This window comes from Leucoraja erinacea, chromosome 32 (assembly GCF_028641065.1).
Source record: "Leucoraja erinacea ecotype New England chromosome 32, Leri_hhj_1, whole genome shotgun sequence".
NCBI classification, from domain to species: Eukaryota; Metazoa; Chordata; class Chondrichthyes; order Rajiformes; family Rajidae; genus Leucoraja; species Leucoraja erinaceus.
This window is the reverse complement of record NC_073408.1, coordinates 25,211,011-25,234,023: the sequence shown is the minus strand read 5'-3', so window position 1 is coordinate 25,234,023 and position 23,013 is coordinate 25,211,011. Positions and strand designations below refer to the sequence as shown.

General features: G+C 44.7%; 1 protein-coding gene across 3 annotated transcripts in view; it reads left to right on the top strand.

Moving 5' to 3' along the window:
- Positions 1-23,013, top strand: part of LOC129712461 (rho GTPase-activating protein 32-like) — a 570,135-nt gene that overhangs the window by 27,305 nt on the left and 519,817 nt on the right. For 2 of the 3 annotated variants that reach the window (XM_055660923.1, XM_055660920.1), the window contains exon 2: positions 12,458-12,533. The exons of the other annotated variant lie outside the window; for it this stretch is intronic. The gene's annotated coding sequence lies outside the window, so the exon portion shown is untranslated. The remainder of the gene's footprint in view (positions 1-12,457; positions 12,534-23,013) is intronic. 3 annotated transcript variants of the gene reach the window in all.

The following is a 23,013-nucleotide window of genomic DNA, read 5'->3' as shown; positions in this document are numbered from 1 at the left end:
ATGCATCATCCTCCAGCATTTCCATCATCTCCAAAGTGATCCCTTTCTGTCTTCTGCAGAGACCGCTCTCTCGGCAACTCCTTGGTTCACTTAACTCTTCCCACCCAACCTTCCCCTCCCAAGGTACTTTCACCAGCTACCACAAGAGATGTAACACCTGACCCTATATCTTCTCGCTTGCCTCCATCCATGGACCCCAGCAGTCCATCCAGGTGAGACAGATGTTCATGTGCACATGAAAATGCTGGCCAGTGGGGGGGTTCTGGAGCGCTAGGTCAAAGGGGGGGGGGGGGGGGGGGGGGGTTCTTTCTGCGCTAGTAGTGTATTGGCTGGGTCATGGAATGGGACTGGCTGAAAGTGGGCTGGGCAGCTGGACTGCTGGCCAGTGGGGGGGGTGGAGCGCTCACTGTATTGTGGGTCAAAGGGACTGGCTTCAAGTGGGATAGCATGGACATTGTGGGCTGAATGGATTCTTGGGCTGGCAGCTCAGTCACTCTGGCCGGGCAGCTCAGTCACTCAGGCTGTTGTGCACTGAAGGAACTGGTTTCCAGAGGGCTAGTATGGACATTGTGGACTGAATGGATTTTTGGACTTGCAGTTCACTAAGTCATGGGTGGTGGGCTGGCACTTCAATCACTTACAGCTGGCGGGCTGGCATTTCACTTATTTATGGCTGGTGGGCTGGCAGCCCAGTCACTCACAGCTGGTGGTGGCAGTTCACTCAGTCACCCCTCTTCCCTTCTCCACCCCCCCTCCCCCACTGCTCCATGCCATACCCCTCCCCCACATGTATTCAGTCCATCTCCCCTCAATCTCCCCCCATGCACTCTTAGTGGCTCTCTACACACACACACACACACACACACACACACACACACACACACACACACACACACACACACACACACACACACACACACACACACACACACACACACACACACACACTCAGACACACACACACACACACACACACACTCAGACACTCACGCAGTCAGACACATAGACACAGTCAAACACTCACTCACAGACACTCACACATACACACACTCATACACAGACACACACACACTCATCCACAGACACTTACACAGACACAGCAACTCATCCATACCCACGCACAGACAGACGACGCGCACACACACTTTAGAACCAATAGACATCTTTTGCAAGCTTTAGAACCAATAGACATTTTTTGCAAGCATTGTAGAACCAAAAGAGACACTTTTTGCAAACATTGTAGAACCAAAAAAAGACACATTCTGCAAGCATTGTAGAACCAAAAGAGACACTTTTTGCAAACATTTTAGAACCAATAGACACTTTTTGCAAACATTTTAGAACCAATAGACACTTTTTTGCAAACATTTAGAACCAATAGACACTTTTTGCAAGCATTTAGAACCAATAGACACTTTTTGCAAGCATTTAGAACCAATAGACATTTTTTTTGCAAGCATTTTAGAACCAATAGACTTTTTTTGCAAGCATTTTAGAACCAATAGACTTTTTTTGCAAGCATTTTAGAACCAAAAAAGACACATTCTGCAAGCATTATAGAACGAAAAGAGACACTTTTTGCAAACATTTTAGAACCGATAGACACTTTTTCCAAACATTTTAGAACCAATAGACATTTGTTGCAAGCTTTAGAACCAATAGACACTTTTTTGCAAGCTTTAGAATCAATAGTTTTGCAAGCATTTTAGAACCAATAGACTTTTTTTGCAAGCATTTTAGAACCAATAGACTTTTTTTGCAAGCATTTTAGAACCAAAAAAGACACATTCTGCAAGCATTATAGAACGAAAAGAGACACTTTTTGCAAACATTTTAGAACCGATAGACACTTTTTGCAAACATTTTAGAACCAATAAACATTTTTTGCAAACTTTTAGAACCAATAGACATTTTTTGCCAGCTTTAGAACCAATAGACATTTTTTGCAAGCTTTAGAACCAATAGACATTTTTTTGCAAGCTTTAGAACCAATAGACATTTTTTTTGCAAGCTTTAGAACCAATAGACATTTTTTGCAAGCTTTAGAACCAATAGACATTTTATGCAAGCTTTAGAACCAATAGACATTTTTTGCAAGCATTTTAGAACCAATAGTCATTTTTTTTGCAAGCTTTAGAACCAATAGACATTTTTTATGCAAGCTTTAGAACCAATACACTTTTTTGCAAGCTTTAGAACCAATAGACATTTTTTGCAAGCATTTAGAACCAATAGACATTTTTTTGCAAGCTTTAGAACCAATAGACATTTTTTGCAAGCTTTAGAACCAATAGACATTTTTTTGCAAGCATTTTAGAACCACTAGACATTTTTTTGCAAGCTTTAGAACCAATAGACATTTTTTCCAAGCATTTTAACCATATAACCATATAACAATTACAGCACGGAAACAGGCCTTCTCGACCCTTCTAGTCCGTGCCGAACATGTATTCTCCCCTAGTCCCATATACCTGCGCTCAGACCATAACCCTCCATTCCTTTCTCGTCCATATAACTATCCAATTTATTTTTAAATTATAAAAACGAACCTGCCTCCACCACCTTCACTGGAAGCTCATTCCACACAGCCACCACTCTCTGAGTAAAGAAGTTCCCCCTCATGTTACCCCTAAACTTCTGTCCCTTAATTCTCAAGTCATGTCCCCTTGTTTGCAGCTTCCCTCCTCTCAGTGGGAAAAGCTTATCCACGTCAACTCTGTCTATCCCTCTCATCATTTTAAAGACCTCTATCAAGTCCCCCCTTAACCTTCTGCGCTCCAAAGAATAAAGCACTAACTTGTTCAACCTTTCTCTGTAACTTAGTTGCTGAAACCCAGGCAACATTCTAGTAAATCTCCTCTGTACTCTCTATTTTGTTGACATCCTTCCTATAATTAGGCGACCAAAATTGTACCCCATACTCCAGAATTGGCCTCACCAATGCCTTGTACAATTTTAACATTACATCCCAACTTCTATACTCAATGCTCTGATTTATAAAGGCCAGCACACTAAAAGCTTTCTTTACCACCCTAGCTACATGAGATTCCACTTTCAGGGAACTGTGCACAGTTATTCCCATATCCCTCTGTTCACCTGCATTCTTCAATTCCCTACCATTTACCATGTACGTCCTATTTTGATTTGTCTTGCCAAGATGTAGCACCTCACACTTATCAGCATTAAACTCCATCTGCCATCTTTCAGTCCACTCTTCCAACTGGCATAAATCTCTCTGTAGACTTTGAAACTCTACTTCATTACCCGCAACCCCACCTATCTTAGTATCATCTGCATACTTACTAATCCAATTTACCACACCATCATCCAGATCATTGATGTACATGACAAACAACAGTGGACCCAACACAGATCCCTGTGGCACCCCACTAGTCACTGGCCTCCAACCTGACAAACAACCATCCACCATTACTCTCTGGCATCTCCCATTCAGTCACTGTTGAATCCATCTTGCTACTCCACCATTAATACCCAACCATTGAACCTTCTTAACCAACCTTCCATGAGGAACCTTGTCAAAGGCCTTACTGAAATCCATATATACAACATCCACTGCTTTACCCTCATCAATTTCCCGAGTAACTTCTTCAAAAAATTCAAGAAGATTAGTCAAACATGACCTTCCAGGCACAAATCCATGTTGACTGTTCCTAATCAGACCCTGTTTATCCAGATGCTTATATATATTATCTCTAAGTATCCTTTCCATTAATTTGCCCACCACTGACGTCAAACTAACAGGTCTATAATTGCTAGGTTTACTCTTGGACCCCTTTTTAAACAATGGAACAACATGCGCAGTACGCCAATCCTCCGGCACTATTCCCATTTCTAATGACATTTGAAATATTTCTGTCATAGCCCCTGCTACTTCTACACTAACTTCCCTCAATGTCCTAGGGAATATCCTGTCCGGACCTGGAGACTTATCCACTTTTATATTTCTCAAAAGTGTCAGTACTTCCTCTTCTTTGAATCTCATAGTTTCCATAGTTACTCTACTTGTTTCCCTTACCTCACATAATTCAATATCATTCTCCTTGGTGAATACCGAAGAAAAGAAATTGTTCAATATCTCCCCCATCTCTTTTGGCTCTGCAGATAGCTGTCCACTCTGACTCTCTAATGGAGCAATTTTATCCCTCGTTATCCTTTTGCTATTAATATAGCTGTAGAAACCCTTTGGATTTACTTTCACCTTACTTGCCAAAGCAACCTCATATCTTCTTTTAGCTTTTCTAGTTTCTTTCTTGAGATTCCTTTTACATTCTTTATACTCCTCAAGCACCTCATTTACTCCATGCTGCCTATAATTATTGTAGATCTCCCTTTTTTTCCGAACCAAGTGTCCAATTTCCCTTGAAAACCATGGCTCTTTCCTATTTTTACTATTTCCTTTCAACCGAACAGGGACAAAAAAAGATTCTGTACTCTTAAAATTTCACCTTTAAATGAACTCCATTTCTCTTCCTCATCTTTCCCATAAATCAAAATGTCCCAATTTACTCCTTTTAAATTCTTTCGCATCTCCTCAAAGTTAGCCTTTCTCCAATCAAAAATCTCAACCCTAGGTCCAGTTCTGACCCTCTCCATAATTATATTGAAACTAATGGTATTGTGATCACTGGTCCCAAACTGTTCCCCAACGCATACCTCTGCCACCTGACCCGTCTCATTTCCTAACAAGAGGTCCAGCACCGCCCCTTCTCTAGTAGGTACTTCTATGTATTGCTGCAAAAAACTATCCTGCACACATTTTACAAACTCCAACCCATCCAGCCCATTTACAGAATGTGTTTCCCAGTCTATGTGTGGAAAATTGAAATCTCCCACAATCACTACCTTGTGCTTACTACTAATATCTGCAATCTCCTTACATATTTGCTCTTCCAATTCTCGCTCCCCATTTGGCGGTCTATAATACACCCCTATAAGTGTTGCTACCCCTTTCCCATTTCTCAGTTCCACCCAAATAGCCTCCCTAGACGAGCCCTCTAATCTATCCTGCCAAAGCACTGCTGTAATATCTTCCCTGACTAGCAATGCAACACCTCCACCTCTTGCCCCTCCCATTCTATCACACCTGAAGCAACGAAATCCTGGAATATTTAGTTTCCAATCACAGCCCTCCTGCAACCATGTTTCACTGATCGCCACAACATCATACTTCCAGGTGTCAATCCAGGCTTTAAGTTCATCCACCTTTCTTACAATGCTCCTAGCATTAAAATATACACATTTAAGAAACCCACCCTCTCTTATTCTCTGTTTATTGTCTTTTTCTTCTCTCTCCCCTTCATTTTGGGTCAGAGTGCTACCATTCTCTGCCTCCTGCCTCACACACTGACTGCTAGCTTTCCCAATTCGAGTCCCTCCCCCCAACCATACTAGTTTAAAGTCTCCCCAGTAGCCTTTGCAAATCTCCCCGCCAGGATATTGGTCCCCCTCGAGTTCAAGTGCAACCCGTCCTTTCTGTACAGGTCGCACCTTCCCCAAAAGAGGTCCCAATGATCCAGAAACTTGAATCCATACCCACTGCACCAGTCCCTCATCCACTCATTTATCCTCCACCTCGCTCCATTTCTACTCTCACTGTCGCGTGGCACAGGCAGTAATCCTGAGATTGTTACCTTTCCAGTCCTTCTCCTTAACGCTCTACCTAATTCCCTAAATTCTTCTTTCAGGACCTCTTCTCTTTTTTTACCTATGTCGTTGGTACCTATATGCACCACAACCTCAGGCTCCTCTCCCTCCCATTTCAGGATTTCTTGGACACGTTCAGACTCATCCCTGACCCTGGCACCAGGGAGGCAAACTACCATCCGGGACTCCTGTCTGCGTCCACCGAATCGCCTATCCGACCCCCTGACTATAGAGTCCCCTATTACAATTGCCCTCCTCTTCTTTTCCTTGCCCTTCTGAGCAACAGGACCAGTCTTTATGCCAGAGGCCCGGCCACTGTCGCTGCCCCCAGGTATTCTGTCTCCCCCACCCTTACTCAAACATGAGTACTTATTTTCCAGGTGTACAGCCACCGGGGTACTCACCAGTCCCTGCCTCTGCCCATTGCCCTTCCTAATTGTGACCCAGTTTTCTGTTTACCGTGGTCTTGGAGTGACCACCTCCCTGTAACTCCTATCTATGACCTCCTCGATCTCACTGAGCAGACAGAGGTCATCGAGCAGATAGAGGTCATCGATTTTAGAACCAATAGACATTTTTACAAGCATTTTAGAACCAATAGACACTTTTTGCAAACATATTAGAACCAATAGACACTTTTTGCAAGCATTTTAGAATCACTAAGGGCACTCGCATTGAGTAGACATGTGTTCAGTGTTATTCACAGCTCAGAGAAACGTGACCCTCTGCCTGCCTCCATCTTGAACAGTGAGTGAGGCACACCGCTTCCTGGTTTTATAGTCCCTCCCCCCTGCCGCCAGCGGGGGCAGCAGAGAGAATGGGGAATTTTGTAAAAACATTAAAATCTCTGTCATTTTTCATCGACGGGAAAGAATCCTCGGCACACATGCGGCGGAGGAGGACTCTGAGCGAGGTGGCCAAAAATGACGGCTGTAGGTGGTGGCGTTCTCTCAGAAATCACAGCACAAACGGCCAAATGCGGTCAAGAACAGAGATTTAGTAATATAGAAGATATATTATGGAATCCTGACCTAGGTTATAGCTTATTTCGTCTCAAGCAGGCCTTTTCCAGTGGATTGATAAGAGAGAGAGAGAGACAAGCCCGGACTTGCCTCGGGTTGTTGTGTATTGAGACAATGACCGATGCCGTTGAAATGTATCTACCAATTGATGAGAGAGAGAAGCTCAGACTTGTCTCAGTGTATATTGAGACAATGACCGTATTTGAGACAATGACCGATGCCTTTGAGATATCTTGTCTTGAAAGTACCAGGGCACTCACTTAATTTTTTTTCTCTGTTGTCAGCCGGGTAACCTCGGCAGCTTTTTAGGTTGCCAAATGACAGTTTAGGTGGACATTTAAGACGATTTGCATGACGCGTGCGATAATGTGCTCGGACGAAGTGCGTAGTTACCAGTTGGAATTATGCTCAATGAAGCATTCACATATTATTTTTACTTCAAATAAAGTCACAAACTAAACATATTCACCAATCAAGACATGATATATACCACAATGACATGCAGCAAAATTATAATACAGTATCTCAACTCTTTTTACACATTGCAATTTCCATTTGTTCTTTCCACTTCCAAACAAAAATGAGAAGGCAATCGGTGTGTGGATGGATTGAGGCAGGTGAATTAGTACGTGTTGGTTGGAGTATGTAAAATTGTGAGGGGAGAGCATGGGGGAGTGTCAGTGGTGTTGAATGGGGGGTTCAGAACGGGATGGATGGGGGAGGGATCAGTACAGGATGAATGGGGGTTCAGTACAGGATGAATGGGGGTAGACAAAAATGCTGGAGAAACTCAGCGCTGAGGCAGCATCTATGGAGCGAAGGAAATAGGCAACGTTTTGAGTCGAGACCCTTCTTCAGACTGTCTTCCCCATTCTTAAATGGGTGGATCAGTACAGGATGGATGGGGGGGGATGAATGGATCAGTACAGGATGAATGGGGGAGGGTCAGTACAGTGTGGATCGGAGGGTCTGTGCAGGATGAATGGGAGATCACTACAGGATGAATGAGGGGAATCAGTGCAGGATGAATGGGGGGGGCGATCAGTACAGGATGAATGGGGATCAGTAAAAGATGAATGGGAGATCAGTAAAAGATGAATGGGAGATCAGTAAAAGATGAAGGGGGGGGATCAGTAGAGGATGAATGAAGGGATCAGTAGAGGATGAATGAGGGGCTCAGTAGAGGATGAATGAGGGGATCAGTACAGGATGAATGGTGGGGATCATTACAGGATGAATTAGGGGACCAGTGTAGGATGGGTGGCAGGAGAATCAATGCGAGGTGGATAGGGTGATCAGCACAGGATTAATAGATTGGGGGGTAGATGGGGAGTGGTGCACAGGGGATGTCAGTGAGGACTGAAGAAAGGGCGGGAGAGAGAGAGGGCGAGAGGGATAGAGAGAGAGAGAGAGAAGCCGTTGGCAGAGTGGCAGGCAGCAGCCGCTATTAGGGTGGGCGGGGTGCGGGAGGAGGAGATGGAGTTGCTGCCGCTGTGCGGGGCCCGTCATTCGCTCCGACCCATTGTCACCCTGCACGTAGTATCTTTGCCCCGCACAACAGCCGTCGCCGAAACAAAACTTCACGTTCCTTTTCTCCAGAGATGCTGCCTGACCCGCTGAGTTACTCCAATTTTTTGTGCCTATCTTCGGTATAAACCAGTATCTGCAGTGCCAAGCCGGGCAAAATGACTCGGCGTTTAAGTTGCCCGGCGGCACTTTGGGTGGTCAATGGCACCCGGGCAACCGCTAATTTCGAGCCCTGTGATAAGATGCCTTTGAAATGTGTCTACTAATTGACAAGAGACAAGCTCAGACGCATCCTGTGGTAACGTGTATTGACTGTATCTCTGACCATGACTAACATCTTTGGAATGTGACTCAGTGACAAATGCACAGCATAAAACATCATGCAATTCTGCTCATTGAAGTGGTGGCATGGGGAAGTCAAGTGTCTGCTTACTTGACTGGTGTGTCCCCGTCACTTTCCGGCCAATGATCAGTGAAGCTTGAGTTGGTCAAACTAACCTTTTTGTCATTTGTCAGTTTGTTAAGTAGTGAACCTCTGACCTCATCTACTGCACACATTTCTCTCACCATCTGAGTCGCCCATATCCATCCCTCCACCTTTAGATTTCACTTCACTCGTTCTCTCCTAATCTGGCACCCATTTGTCTTCTTTTCATCACTAGGTTTCGTCATTCCATCCATTTTGCCAATCATCTATCACCTCACCTGTTTCCACATCACTTGGAAGGCTTTGTCCCACTCCAGCTCTCTTTTCCAACTTTATGTCCCTCATATCTATAGGGAGGTTTCACGGCAGTCGGGTCACGACCCATGACCCGTACTGTTGCTACGCTACTCCAAATGGATTACACGCGATGAACTGCAGGTAGGCACTTACCATTGTTTCCAGCGTAGCGGGCCAGTTAAAACCCGCTGAAATGGTCAATTTTTGCGCTGTAAATAATGATGGAAATCGGGAAAAGCGTGTGAGACATTTAGCATACTTCAGAATTCCAAAAGTGAGGAGAAATGACGGTAGATAAAAACGAGAGCTGAAGGGACAACAACAGCCAGAGTGCTTGGCGAACATTGGCCGTTTGCTCACTGCATTTCATCAACAGTAAGGCATTATTTGTGTTTTTTCTTGATTCCTTTGGCATCTAAAAAGTTTCAGAAGCGATAAATCTGGCTGCAATTTTTTTAAATTGCCCATGGTTCTCGTGGGTTTTTACATACAAAATGAAAACGCATCTGAAGAAACATTTACAGCCAGATTTATCACTTCTGAGAATTTTTAGATACCAAAGGAATCAGGAAAAAACACAAATAATGCCTTACTTGATGAAATGCAGTGAGCAAACGCGATAATTCCCAATATTTTCAATGTTTACCAAGCACTTTAGCTGCTGTAGTCCGTTCAGTTCTCGCTTCTCTATACCTTCATTTCGCTTCACGTTTGGAATTCTAAAGTTGGGCACAAGTCTCTCACACTTACCCCGACTCCCACAATTTTTTTCAGCGCAAAAATTCAACATTTTGGCGATTTTTAACAGGTAGGAAAGTACGCTTTTCTAGCATTAATAACATGTACCGGAAGTGACGGATGTCTTCCAGTTGGATTTAGCGGCTCAGTGCATCGAGCCCTATGACCCAGTGACCTTTCGTGCAACCTCCCTATACTCCATCAGTCTTAGGATCCTGACCTAAAAACCTTGTCTGTCCATTTCCTCCACAGATGCTGCCTGAGTTTTTCCAGCATTTTGTGTTTGTATGATTTCAGCTTCTGTTTCTTGTATCAAGCCAATTGCATTCAATCTACATGCAACAGGAGGATAAAGTCGGAGATGTGTGGAATTGGAGACTGAAACGAGATTTTTGAGCTGCAATTAGAACATGGATAGTGTGACCAGTTTTAAACTGTATAATGCAATAGCTAGCTTAGGCACAGGCATAATGGGGTTGAATGGCAAACTTCCATGCTTTCAATCTCTGTAGGTTGACTTGATTAGGTCACGGCAGCCCCATTTTGTAAGATTAATAGTTTTGATGCATAGTGTTATTAGCTTTCTCAGATCAGGTTGTGTTAGGCTCACTATTCCATGTATATGGTGGCCGATTGGGAAAGGGGGAGATGCAGCGAGACCTGGGTGTCATGGTACACCAGTCATTGAAGGTAGGCATGCAGGTGCAGCAGGCAGTAAAGAAAGCGAATGGTATGTTAGCTTTCATTGCAAAAGGATTTGAGTATAGGAGCAGAGAGGTTCTACTGCAGTTGTACAGGGTCTTGGTGAGACCACACCTGGAGTATTGCGTACAGTTTTGGTCTCCAAATCTGAGGAAGGACATTATTGCCATAGAGGGAGTGCAGAGACGGTTCACCAGACTGATTCCTGGGATGTCAGGACTGTCTTATGAAGAAAGACTGGATAGACTTGGTTTATACTCTCTAGAATTTAGAAGATTGAGAGGGGATCTTATAGAAACTTACAAAATTCTTAAGGGGTTGGACAGGCTAGATGCAGGAAGATTGTTCCCGATGTTGGGGAAGTCCAAGACAAGGGGTCACAGCTTAAGGATAAAGGGGAAATCCTTTAAAACCGAAATGAGAAGAACTTTTTTCACGCAGAGAGTGGTGAATCTCTGGAACTCTCTGCCACAGAGGGTAGTTGAGGCCAGTTCATTGGCTATATTTAAGAGGGAGTTAGATGTGGCCCTTGTGGCTAAGGGGATCAGGGGGTATGGAGAGAAGGCAGGTACGGGATACTGAGTTGGATGATCAGCCATGATCATATTGAATGGCGGTGCAGGCTCGAAGGGCCGAATGGCCTACTCCTGCACCTAATTTCTATGTTTCTATGTTTACTATTCATTTTTAAGTTTATCCAATATCTTCCCAGTTTCATCATGGTTGAACATTAACACCCAGCTATTTCTCCTGTATTGTAGCTGCGCAAAGGTGCACCCCGTGTGAAACATGTCTCCCACACCCGAATCCTCTGGTGGCATTGCCAGTTTGATGCCTAGGCCCATGCTTTTCACAGCTCAGTTAAGAGTGCTCAAACATTGTCATATAGTTTGCTTGTGTTTTGTTTGCACTTAGGTTGGATGATTATTAAACCTATTGGTGATTTAAAGTTTCCATGAGAGTTGGTCATTTATTTGGATAAATGTTTGTGATGATGAATATTTGTAATTCTTAAGATGTAAAATTTCTGAGGAGGACTTTGGTAGAGTTATGTAAGCCACTTGTAGAATTAGAATATTTGCAATGATGTGTTGAAGTAGTTTAAGACCACAAATTCTGGTGAGACAAGAAATTGTGGTGTGAGTTGGTCAGGCTGTGAAATGTGATGGAGTCGTTGAGAATTATCTGTTAGCAGAACTAAGGTTGTATTGTGGCTGGGTTACCTTAACCTGACCTTGGGTAGTAACTAAAATACACACTGTCTGGCTTCCATCTGTGCAGCTGTGGCTGGTGTGGGTTTGCTGATCAGCCTACTTAGGGCCATGGTATGGGCTTTGCTGTAGGCTTGTCTTTAAGTTATCTGGCTGGGGTTTAAAAAACATGTTGTGCTACATGATGGAATTGCAGCAAGATGTGGGTGTTTGCAGTTTCCACCTGCCCATAGCAGCTGGATTGGAGCCTAAAGGAATGCAGACACATACTCTCTTCATGAAATTCTATCCTGATGAGAATTTGTGTGCAGATTTGGTGAGAAATTTTCTTTTAATTTTAACATTCAGCAAAATTTATTGACGTATTTAAATTTTCTGCGACCTGGCGAGGCCTTCTGACTTATTTCACCTGTGATCTTTGTGGTTTGTTTAGTTTGGCTGTTATCCTAGTTTTTATCGTGATTCTTTGTTATCGGATGGCAAGTTTCGTTGTATTTACTTATTACATTTTTACGTGTGGAGTTTGCAAATTTATGTTCGATAAATGAATTAGTCAAGGGGAAAATGTGAGCAGCTAATTTTTTGATTTTGATTCCCTTTGGTGCATTGTGACCGACAGTATGATAAAGCTTTCTGTTTTGCTCAACTCTGTTTTGGAAAGCGTGAATCTGCTGCACTCTCATGCCGCTTTCCCATTTCCGGCAAAAGCTGTCTGTGGCCTTTTCTATAATAAATAATTTAGATGATGCTTTGGTCCTTTTTGCTTAGAGCTTTTAAGTTTGCAGCCATAGCTGGATTGGTCCCTGTAGGTTGAAGGATTCTGCTGATCTGCTGCGTCACTCATGAAATCTATCTCTGCCTTTTTGTAGGACTAGTCCGAGCAAAGACTGTGAACTATGATGCTGAGATCTGTGCAGGAAATATTGCTGAATTCTTCTCTATCCAGTAAGTGAAAGAAATTAATCTCTAATATTTTAAACCAAAATCTGACCTGTTTGTTTTTTGCATTTGAAGCCAGTGTTATATGTCCTTGGTTCTCTGCTGGAAATCGTCTTGTATATTTTTATTCCATTGCAGTTAAGTGTGAACTACTTGAGCTCCATAACTCATTACAGTTTGTTTTTATGACGTACCTTTTGAAGCTTTCTCATTAAGCTTCAATTTGTCTGCTTTTGAATTTTTTGTTTTTCTGTGTTTGTGCAGAAAACCTGGCAACCTGATTTCTAGATTGTGATGATGTTTCACATTTTTTCTTAAAATGATTTTGTCTCCATATTTCCCAGTAATCCTAGGAAATACTGGCAGTTGTTTTAATTGTTGAAAGTTGAATTACTAGTACAGGTGCACAACCTTTTATCCGAAATTCCGGAAAACGGAAAGCTCCGAAAATCGGACATTTTCGGTCCTGGAAAAAAGGGAGGGTATATTGCCCATAAAGATGTAGGACCAGCTGCGGTTTATTTACTTTAGAGTTTTTCCAGACATTTTAACTCATTATAGATATTATCTGTTTGTGGAGTCACTCATGGAATTTTGCACATCACTGTGGAGTTTTTTTTGGGGGCTCTATTGTCACCCATTTTAATGTTACTCTATTGCCTGCATACACTTATCTTGGGATATTGGTCCCTTGCACTGAGTAAGTATTTGAGTATTGCCACAGCTGAGCCTGAGCCTTTTGCTATTTTTTTTCAACATTTAAGGGTCTAGAAATCAGTTTAGAACTGAAACCTTGGCTAATGTGTTTTTCTGTTGAGAATTGCATGCTGATGCCTTCTCTTTGTTTCCCGCCTGCTGGCCTTTGGTAACTGACCTGAGTTCTGTGGCTCTATTGGGTGATGTTCTGTTACTACATGTGAAGAATTGTACTCAGAATCCTGATGGTGCAACCATTCTGTGACGCACAGAACTGTGAAATCTTTGGCTCGCACAAATAATTGACAGAGTCCAGTAAGGACACCTGTAATTTAAAGCAGACAAAGTTTAGGCAGTGAATAATCGGATATGACTAACTATTTAATGCAGATAAGTGGAAGATGTTTCATTTTGAGAAGTCAAACCAGACTGGGACCTTCACAGTGAAATGTAGGGGCCTGGGGAGTGATGGAGAGGAGGCATGTGGAAATACAGTACATAGCCCCATGAATGTGGTGTCACATAGATAAAGAAGGCTATTGGCACATTGTCCTTCATCAGTCAGGGTACAGAGTATAGAATTATTAGCGTTATGTTACAGTAATACAAGACTGGTGTGGACACATGGAGTATTGTGTGCACTTTTTGTCACCCTGCTATAGGAAGAATGTCAGTAAACTGAAAAGAGTGGAGGGAAGATTTACGAGGATGTTGCCAGGACTTGTGTATAAAATCATGAGGGGAATAGATTGGATGAATACACTTGAATGTTTTACCCAGGATGGGTTTAAGGTGAGACAAGTAAGATCTGAGACAAGTAGGAACTCGAGGGGCATTGAACAGGTACAGTACATCGATAGGAAGGTTTAGAGAGATATGGGCCAAATACAGACAAATGAGTCCAGCTTGGATAGAGCATCTTGATCACATGAACGAGTTGGACCAAAGGATGTATGACTACATGGAGGGTAGCTGATATTATAAAATGCTGGAAGGTTTGTTAATGAGTTTTAGATACTAGACCAGATGCGGACCCGTTGGGCACGTCCCCACGGCAATATTCCACCACTGACCCATAGCCACCAACTGCCCAGGCGCGGCTGATCAGGGCTCTCACTTAACTTTTTATCGCTGTTGCCAGGCGGGCAACCGAGGCAGCTTTCTAGGTTGCCAAATGACAGTTTAGGTGGTCATTTAAGATACGTGCATGATGCGTGATCACTTGGCATGATGCGTGCGATAATGTGCTCGGACGAAGTGCGTAGTTACCAGTCAGAATTATGCTCAATGAAGCATTCACATATTATTTCTGCTTCAAATAAAGTCACAAACTAAACGTATTCACCAATCAAGACATGACATATACAACAATGACATGCAGCAAAATTATAATACAGTATCTTAATTCTTTTTACACATTGCAATGAATGCAATTTCTGTTATTTCTTTCCACCTCCAAACAAAAATCTGGTTGGATTATTCAGCGTATGATCAACCTCGGTGAGACCAAGTGCAGGCTTGGCGATTGCTTCGCACAACGCCTCCACTCAGTTCGCAAAAAGCAACCTGATCTCCCGGTGGCTCAGCACTTCAACTCCCCCTCCCCTTCTGAATCCGACCTTTCTGTCCTGTGCCGCCTCTATGGCCAGAGTGAGGCCCACCGCAAATTGGAGGAACAGCACCTCATATTTTGCTTGGGTAGTTTACACCCCAATGGTATGAACATTGGCTTCTCCAATTTCAGGTAGTCCTTACTTTCTCCCTCCTTCCCCTCCCATTCCCAGCTCTCCCACAGCCTTCTGTCTCCGCCTCTTCCTTTCTTTTTCCCGACCCCCTCCCCGATATCAGTCTGAAGAAGGGTCTCGACCCGAAACGTCGCCCATTCCTTCACTCCATAGATGTTGCCTCACCCACTGACTTTTTCCAACTTTTTTGTCTACCATCTATTCACACAAGTTCTGTTATCCCACTTTCCTCACCCACTCCCTACAAAGCCAATGCGTCTTTGGGATGTGGGAGGAAACCCACACGCTTGCAGGGAGAATGTGCAAATTCAACACGGACGGTGCCCGAGGACAGGGTCGAACACAGATCTCTGGCTTGTGAGGCAGCAAGTCTACCAGCTTTGCCACTATATATTGTTTTCCAACACACAAAATTATACGTTGATAACTTACTAAAAAAAATAAACTATCCATTTTCAGTCTTAAATTTCAAAATCGCGCTATGTCCCCCTTCGCAACTACTGTCTGTTGTAATTCAGTTCAAGACTATGGGGCAGTACATTGGCCATAAAGGTGCTGCCTATAAGGGCCAGAGACCCGGAATTGATCCTGAATATGGGTGCTGTATGGAGTTTGCTCCTTTTCCCTTTGATCGCATCAGTTTTCTCCGGGTGCTCCTGTTTCCTTCCACATTCCAAAGGTGTGCAGGAACCTTTTTCAGACCCAACCCAAAACGTTATATTTTCCTTTTGTCCAGAGAATCTGTCTGACCTGTTGAGTAACTCCAGCTTTTTGTGTCCACTTCGGTTTAAATAAGCATCTTCCTACACGCACAATACTATACGATAGAACTTTATTAATCCATGGAGGGATTAATAAAGACACGCACTCACGAAAAATGCTACCATATAGGGCTATGCTTTTTGGCCATCTTACTCGCAGTCCGCTGAGCAGGCCTCGAGGATTTTTCCCATCGATGAAAAATAAAAATGTTATGATGAGGGTAACGCCCCTTGCGGGGAGGGGGCAGGACTATAAAACCTCAGATGCCTGGACATGACTCAGTTACTCTGCAAGATCGCGAGAGAGAGGCCACGACTCTTTCTAAGCTGTGAATCAACTGAACTGTGAGTCTACAATGTACCTTTAGTAATGTTTTAGCCTTTAATGAAAATGCAATTAGCTGTTTGGCCTGCCGTGTGCTTGAAACTGCAATGGCAAAGGGAATGAAATGAAAATGCAATGAGCTGTTTGGCCTGCCCTGTGCTTGAAACTGCAATGACAAAGGAAATGAAATGAAAATGCAATCAGCTCCTCGGCTTGTCCTGTGCTTGAAACTGCAATGGCAATGGAAGTGAAATGAAAATACATTCATATAACAATTACAGCACGGAAACAGGCCATCTCGGCCCTACAAGTCCGTGCCGAACAATTTTTTTTTCCCCTTAGTCCCACCTGCCTGCACTCATACCATAACCCTCCATTCCCTTCTCATCCATATGCCTATCCAATTTATTTTTAAATGATACCAATGAACCTACCTCCACCACTTCCACTGGAAGCTCATTCCACACAGCTACCACTCTCTGAGTAAAGAAGTTCCCCCTCATATTACCCCTAAACTTCTGTCCCTTAATTCTGAAGTCATGTCCTCTTGTTTGAATCTTCCCTATTCTCAAAGGGAAAAGCTTGTCCACATCAACTCTGTCTATCCCTCTCATCATTTTAAAGACCTCTATCAGGTCCCCCCTTAACCTTCTGCGCTCCAGAGAATAAAGACCTAACTTATTCAACTTATCTCTGTAACTTAGTTGTTGAATTCAGCTGTTCGGCCTGCCCTGTGCTTGATATTGAAATGGAAAGTGAAATGAAGTGAAATGAAAATGCAATCAGCTGTTTGGCCTGCATCTTTTCGAGGTCATCAAACTGGAGGAATTGTTTTATTTTAGCTATCATCTGAAGCTGAAAGAAGCTAGCTTTTACCACGGCATTGACTTGTTTGTCAAAATTCAGTGCTGAGTCAAATATCACGCCAAGGCTTTTGAAGTGAGATTTGAGTAGTGGGGTAAGGCTTCCAAGGCTGCCTGCTATCATTTTGATTGAGTCCGAGGGGCCGAGAAGGATGACCTCAGACTTTTGTTTAGTTGGAGGAAGTTCTGGGCCATCCAGCACTTTATATCCTTGAGGCAGCGGGTAAGGTTAAGCAGATTTGATTGGTTTTTGGGCGTCAGCAAGAGATAGAGTTGTGTATCGTCTGCGTAGCAATGGAAGGAAATGTCGAGCCTTTCAATTACTTGGCCTAAGGGGAGCATATACAGGGAGAAGAGAATAGGGCCAAGGATGGAACCTTGTGGAATGCCACAGCAGAGACTAGCTGGGGAGGAGAAAGAGTTTCCTATGTTGGTAGAGAAACTCCTACCTTTGAGGTAGGAGATGAACCAGCTCAGGGCAGTGCCATCAATACCAACCCCGTACCGGAGACGGTCTATTAGGATGCTGTGGTCGACAGAATGAAATGCTGCGCTGAGGTCAAGAAGGAGCAGGATTGCACAGTCGCCGGAGTCAACAGTGAGCAGTAGGTCATTATGTACCTTCAACAAGGCAGACTCTGTGCTGTGGTGGGCCCTGAAACCTGATTGGAAAGTTTCCAAGATAGTATTTTGGTGAAGGTAAGGCATAAGTTGACTTAAAATTACCTTTTCAAGGGTTTTTGAGAGGAAAGGCAGTTTAAAAATGGGTCTATAGTTGCTTGGCATGGTGGGGTCGAGGTTAGGTTTTTTCAGGAGTGGCTGGACCACCGCATGCTTGAAGCGGGTAGGTACAGTGCCAGTGGCCAGAGAACTGTTGAAGATGGCGAGGATACTGGGATCGGCTATTGTAATTACGTCCTTTAGAAGGTCAGAGGGGACAGTGCCAAGGGGGCAGGTAGCAGGTTTCATGGTGGTGATCAGTTTTGCAAGGGAGGGTAGAGTAACGGGTTGGAAACAATCTAATTTTGAAGAACAGACTAATGAGAGCCAGGTCATGGGTGGGAGGGGAAATATTCTTTCTTATGTTCTTTACCTTGGTGGTGAAAAATTTAGTAAATTCCTCGCACTTAGAAAGGGACCCAGTGCTGGTGCTGGGGGAAGGACAAATGATGGAGATGATGGTGCTAAAAAGGACATTGGAGTAGCTGAAGGATTATAATTTCAGGAAACATTACCTGAAGAGGGGGCCAATCAATATAATGATTTGGATGCATCTCCTAAAAGGCTGGTTGAAGCAGATTTTACTTCGGAGTCACGTGAGTGACTACGTGAAGAACCCACCCAGTGCGCAGGCGCGGCATTACGTCAGCAGCGCAACAGCGGCAGCAGCTGGAGCCAGGCTCTCCAGCGGCAGGATAAAGACAAGACCTCAGGTAAGTGAGTCTTTTGTATTACAGAGAGTCGCTAACGGAGGAAGAAGCTATGGCTACCCGAAAGCGACCAACAAAGAGGACTGCCTGCCCAACTCCACCCGAGGAGGGGTCAATATCTGGGCGGCAGCCACCAGCGGCGGAGGAGCTGTTTGAACGCTCCCGCACACCCGACGCCGAGCCGCTCCCTGGGCCGCCGATTTCGACGCCCCGCACAGGGAGAAAATCAACCCGAAAAACAGACCGGCCGGTGGCCTCCGACTCGTCGGAGGAACGGGAACACTCTCCACCGGCGAAACGGGGAGACAGCCGCTTAAGCTGCATGAGGCAGCTGCTCGAGCAGATGCTCGAGGAGGAGATGCAGGCAAGGCATCTCCAAGGAGGACGGGCTTTGGCCTCCTCCAAACCATCACCACACCCTTCTGTTCCCTCCTTGTTTGAGGTCAGTAAGGGAGGCCAGGACTGGGCTGGCCTATCACAAGGGCAGGCGGACGACAGCGCAAGCATGCCAGGCGAGCTGGAGGAAGAAGAGCTACTGGGTGTAGTCAGCAGGTATGCGGCGCCCCCGAGGACCGGAATGATGCTAGCGCCAAGAATGGCGGCCAGTATCAACAGGCTCTCTAATAAGCCATTGCAGGAGAAAATTATCCAAGAGGCCCTCGACACTTACACAGCGCCGGAAAACTGCGAAGCGCTTCGAGTAAAGACCATAAACGGCCAGATATGGAGCCAGCTGGGGCAGCATATCAGGACACAAGAGCTGAAGATGCAGCGTATCCTGAAGCTCCACACCGCAGCCATTACCGCCTTTGCTCGGTCCCACGGAGAACGTGGAGCTCTCTACACCTCAGCAGGACGTGCTGGCCCTAATGTGCAACACGCAGTATGAGCTCAACAACTTAAGGCGTGAAAACATCAGGCCTGCCCTCAACCCCAAATACGCGGGCCTTTGCAAAGCTCCGGCGCCAGAAAAGGAGGCGCTACTATTCGGGGCCGACTTGGCGAAAAGGCTCAAGGAGCTGGAAGAGGCGGCCAAGCCTGTAGGCCTCATGAGGGCAGGGCCAGGACCGAGCAGGGTGAAGACACCCAGTTGGCAGCACGCCTCGGCATCCACCAGCAGGTACCGAGCTGGTGAAAGCCTGGTGACCGCTTCCCACTACCCCCAGAGCTCTTTTTTAGAGCGGGGCCCAGAGCGGAGCCGTGGGAAGATACGCCGCCCCACCACAGCACCAACAAGGACACCCTCGGGCCAAACCCATCGCAAACGCTCCCAGAAATGAACATGGAGGTAGGTGGGTCTGGTTCCTGTCAACATACGCAGACAAAGGGTGTTGTATTAACAGGAGGGCGTTTAAGGTTCTTCAAACATGTTTGGTGCTCCTTTACTAACAACAAGTTTATACTCAACAGTATCAGTGGATACAAAATTGAATTTAAACCAGGCATAGAACCGCCGGTTCAGCACATACCCCAAAGGGTATTCCTTCCCACAGAATTAGAGAAGGTAGAAGGACAAGCTGAACTAGATAGGCTCGTGTCCAAGGGCATCATTGAGAGGGCCAGACACGAGCCATTGGAATTTGTATTGAATATATTTATCAGAACCAAAAAAGATGGTGGATGTCGCATTATCATTGATTTGACATCACTAAATCAGTCTGTTGAGTATCAACATTTCAAAATGGAGACATTTGTTACTGCCAGACAACTGATCTCCAAGGGATACTTCATGGCAAGCATAGATATTAAGGATGCTTACTATTTAGTACCCATTCATAAGGATCATTTCAGATATCTGAAATTTATCTGGATGGGGCAACTATGGCAGTATAGAGCATTACCCAATGGTTTAACGACAGCTCCCAGATTATTTACTAAAATTCTCAAAGTGGCCATGAAAAAATTAAGAGAACAAAAACATTTAGTCATGGCCTATCTGGATGATGTTCTCATATTGGGGAGAACAAGGGAACTAGCTGTCGCAGGAGTCTTAGCTACTAAACAACTCCTTGAAACATTGGGATTTGTTCTACACCCAGATAAATCAGTATTGAAGCCAACAACTAACATGGACTATCTAGGCTTCACTATCGACACTATCCGTATGACTGTCACTCTGCCAAGAGACAAAAAGGCTGCATTAGCAGAAGCATGTAACAACTTAATCGCAAAAACACAACCAAAGATCCGGCATGTAGCCAGAGTCATTGGTAGTATAGTAGCAGCATTTCCAGCTGCACAATATGGCCCCTTGCATTTTCAGAATTTACAAAGAGCAAGGACACATGCACTACGTCTAAGTAGGGGGCATTATGACCGAACTATGGACTTACCCGCTGAAGCCAAATCAGAACTTCAGTGGTGGGTGGATAACATTTGGCACAGTTACAGTCCTATCGCCGTCACCAATCCTAACATAGCCATTACAACGGATGCCAGTGCTTTAGGCTGGGGAGCTACTAACTCTATATCCAGCACAGGTGGCAGATGGACTAATTCAGAGGCATCGCTACTACAATCACTTGGCATAAATTATTTGGAGATGCTGGCCGCCTTTTATGGGCTAAAAGCATATGCATCCGATATGCGGCACGTGCATGTCAGGTTAATGATTGATAACACGACGGCGGTGTCTTACATCCAGCACATGGGTGGCATAAAATCAGTATCATGCGACAAATTGACTACTATAATCTGGCAATGGTGTGTCGAGAGACATATTTGGCTATCAGCTGCCTATTTACCAGGCAAGCTAAACACAGTGGCGGACACCAGGTCACGAAAATTCAATGACAACATCGAATGGATGTTAGACCCAAAAATATTTGCTAGAATTGTTAAGCAATACGGTACGCCAGATATAGATTTGTTTGCGTCTAGATTAAATCACCAGCTACCCATGTATGTGGCTTGGGAACCAGACCCAGAGGCAGCAGCGGTAGATGCCTTCACGCTGGATTGGGGAAATTTCTTCTTCTATGCTTTCCCTCCCTTCTGCCTCATCAGCCGGGTACTCCAGAAAATACAAGCAGACTCGGCTTCAGGTATTCTGGTCGTACCCGACTGGCCTACCCAACCATGGTTCCCAGTTTTCCACGACATGGTGGTAGAGTCACCTATGGTTTTTCACAGCCACCCACAACTATTGACTCACCCGGTATCCGGCATAAGCCATCCATGCCATCAAAAATTGAAACTCCTGGTTTGTAGGTTCTGAACAGGCCTTACCAGGGATTGGGGTTATCAGAACGAACAATCACCACCATGTCGGCGTCCCTGCGAGTCTCTACCAAGAAGCAGTACTTGACCTACATCAAGAAATGGGAGCAGTACTGCTTGGATGCAGGGACATCATACAAGACAGCCTCGATCACGGACGTGCTGGAATTCCTGGCCCACTTGCACCATGACCAAAAGATGAGCTACAGTGCCATCAATGCAGCACGGAGCGCCCTGTCCGCTTACCTTATGCCTACAGGACATCACAGCATTGGATCCCACCCTCTGGTTATAAAACTCCTCAAAGGGATTTATAATACTAAACCCCCTACACCCAGATACACCCATGTATGGGATATAAGTGTAGTTTTGTCACACCTTAGAGGTTGGCCTCCGGTGGGATCCTTGAGTCTGGAGCAGTCCACTCTCAAGACCCTCATGCTCATGGCGCTCGTCTCTGCGCAAAGGGTTCAGTCACTGCATCAACTAAGACTGGACAACATGGTAACCACCCCAGACTCCATTACATTTACCATGCCGGGGTTGGTAAAACAAAGCAGGCCAGGTATGCCCAACTCTCCGTTAATCTTCCGGGCCTATCCTCCAGAACCTAGGCTGTGTGTAGTGACCCATCTATACAACTACGTAGACACAACCCAAACGCTTAGAGGGAGTGAAAAAGCCTTATGGGTCAGCCACAAAAAGCCTTTTGGACGGGTTACCAGCCAGACAATATCTAGGTGGTTGAAACAGGTCTTAAAAGCCGCGGGGATTAACACGGATGTTTTTAAATCCCATTCTATCAGGGCAGCGTCCACGTCAGCGGCGGAACGGATGCAGGTTCCCATAGACCACATCCTTAGTACAGCGGGATGGTCAAGGGAATCAACGTTCCGGAAATTCTACCACAAACCGCTGATGGAGAAGGACTTGTTTGCGGACAAAATTTTAGAATCTGCAAACTTATAATTTAAAGCCCAGGGGAGCTATTTTTTGTTATTGTTAAATAAACATTTTTGTTTCAAAAAACTAACAAATTCGTTGGTCTTTAGATACCACTTCCTCCCTCGATGAACTTCGGCAGCGAGTGATATAGCTGTTACACGGTTTGAAATCACAGACCTTTGAAGTCTTCACGTAGTCACTCACGTGACTCCGAAGTAAAATAGTGAGATTAAACGAGTACTTACCAGTACGAAGTTTGATCTGTATTTTATGAGGAGTTACGATGAGGGATTACGTGCCCTCCGCTCCCACCCTCGTTGTATAGATCAAACTCGAGCTGATGTCTCTTTAATCTTTACTATCTTTACTTCAATATTGTGTCTACCTGTGATTCCACACCGCTGCTTGGAAGTATGCCGCGCCTGCGCACTGGGTGGGTTCTTCACGTAATCCCTCATCGTAACTCCTCATAAAATACAGATCAAACTTCGTACTGGTAAGT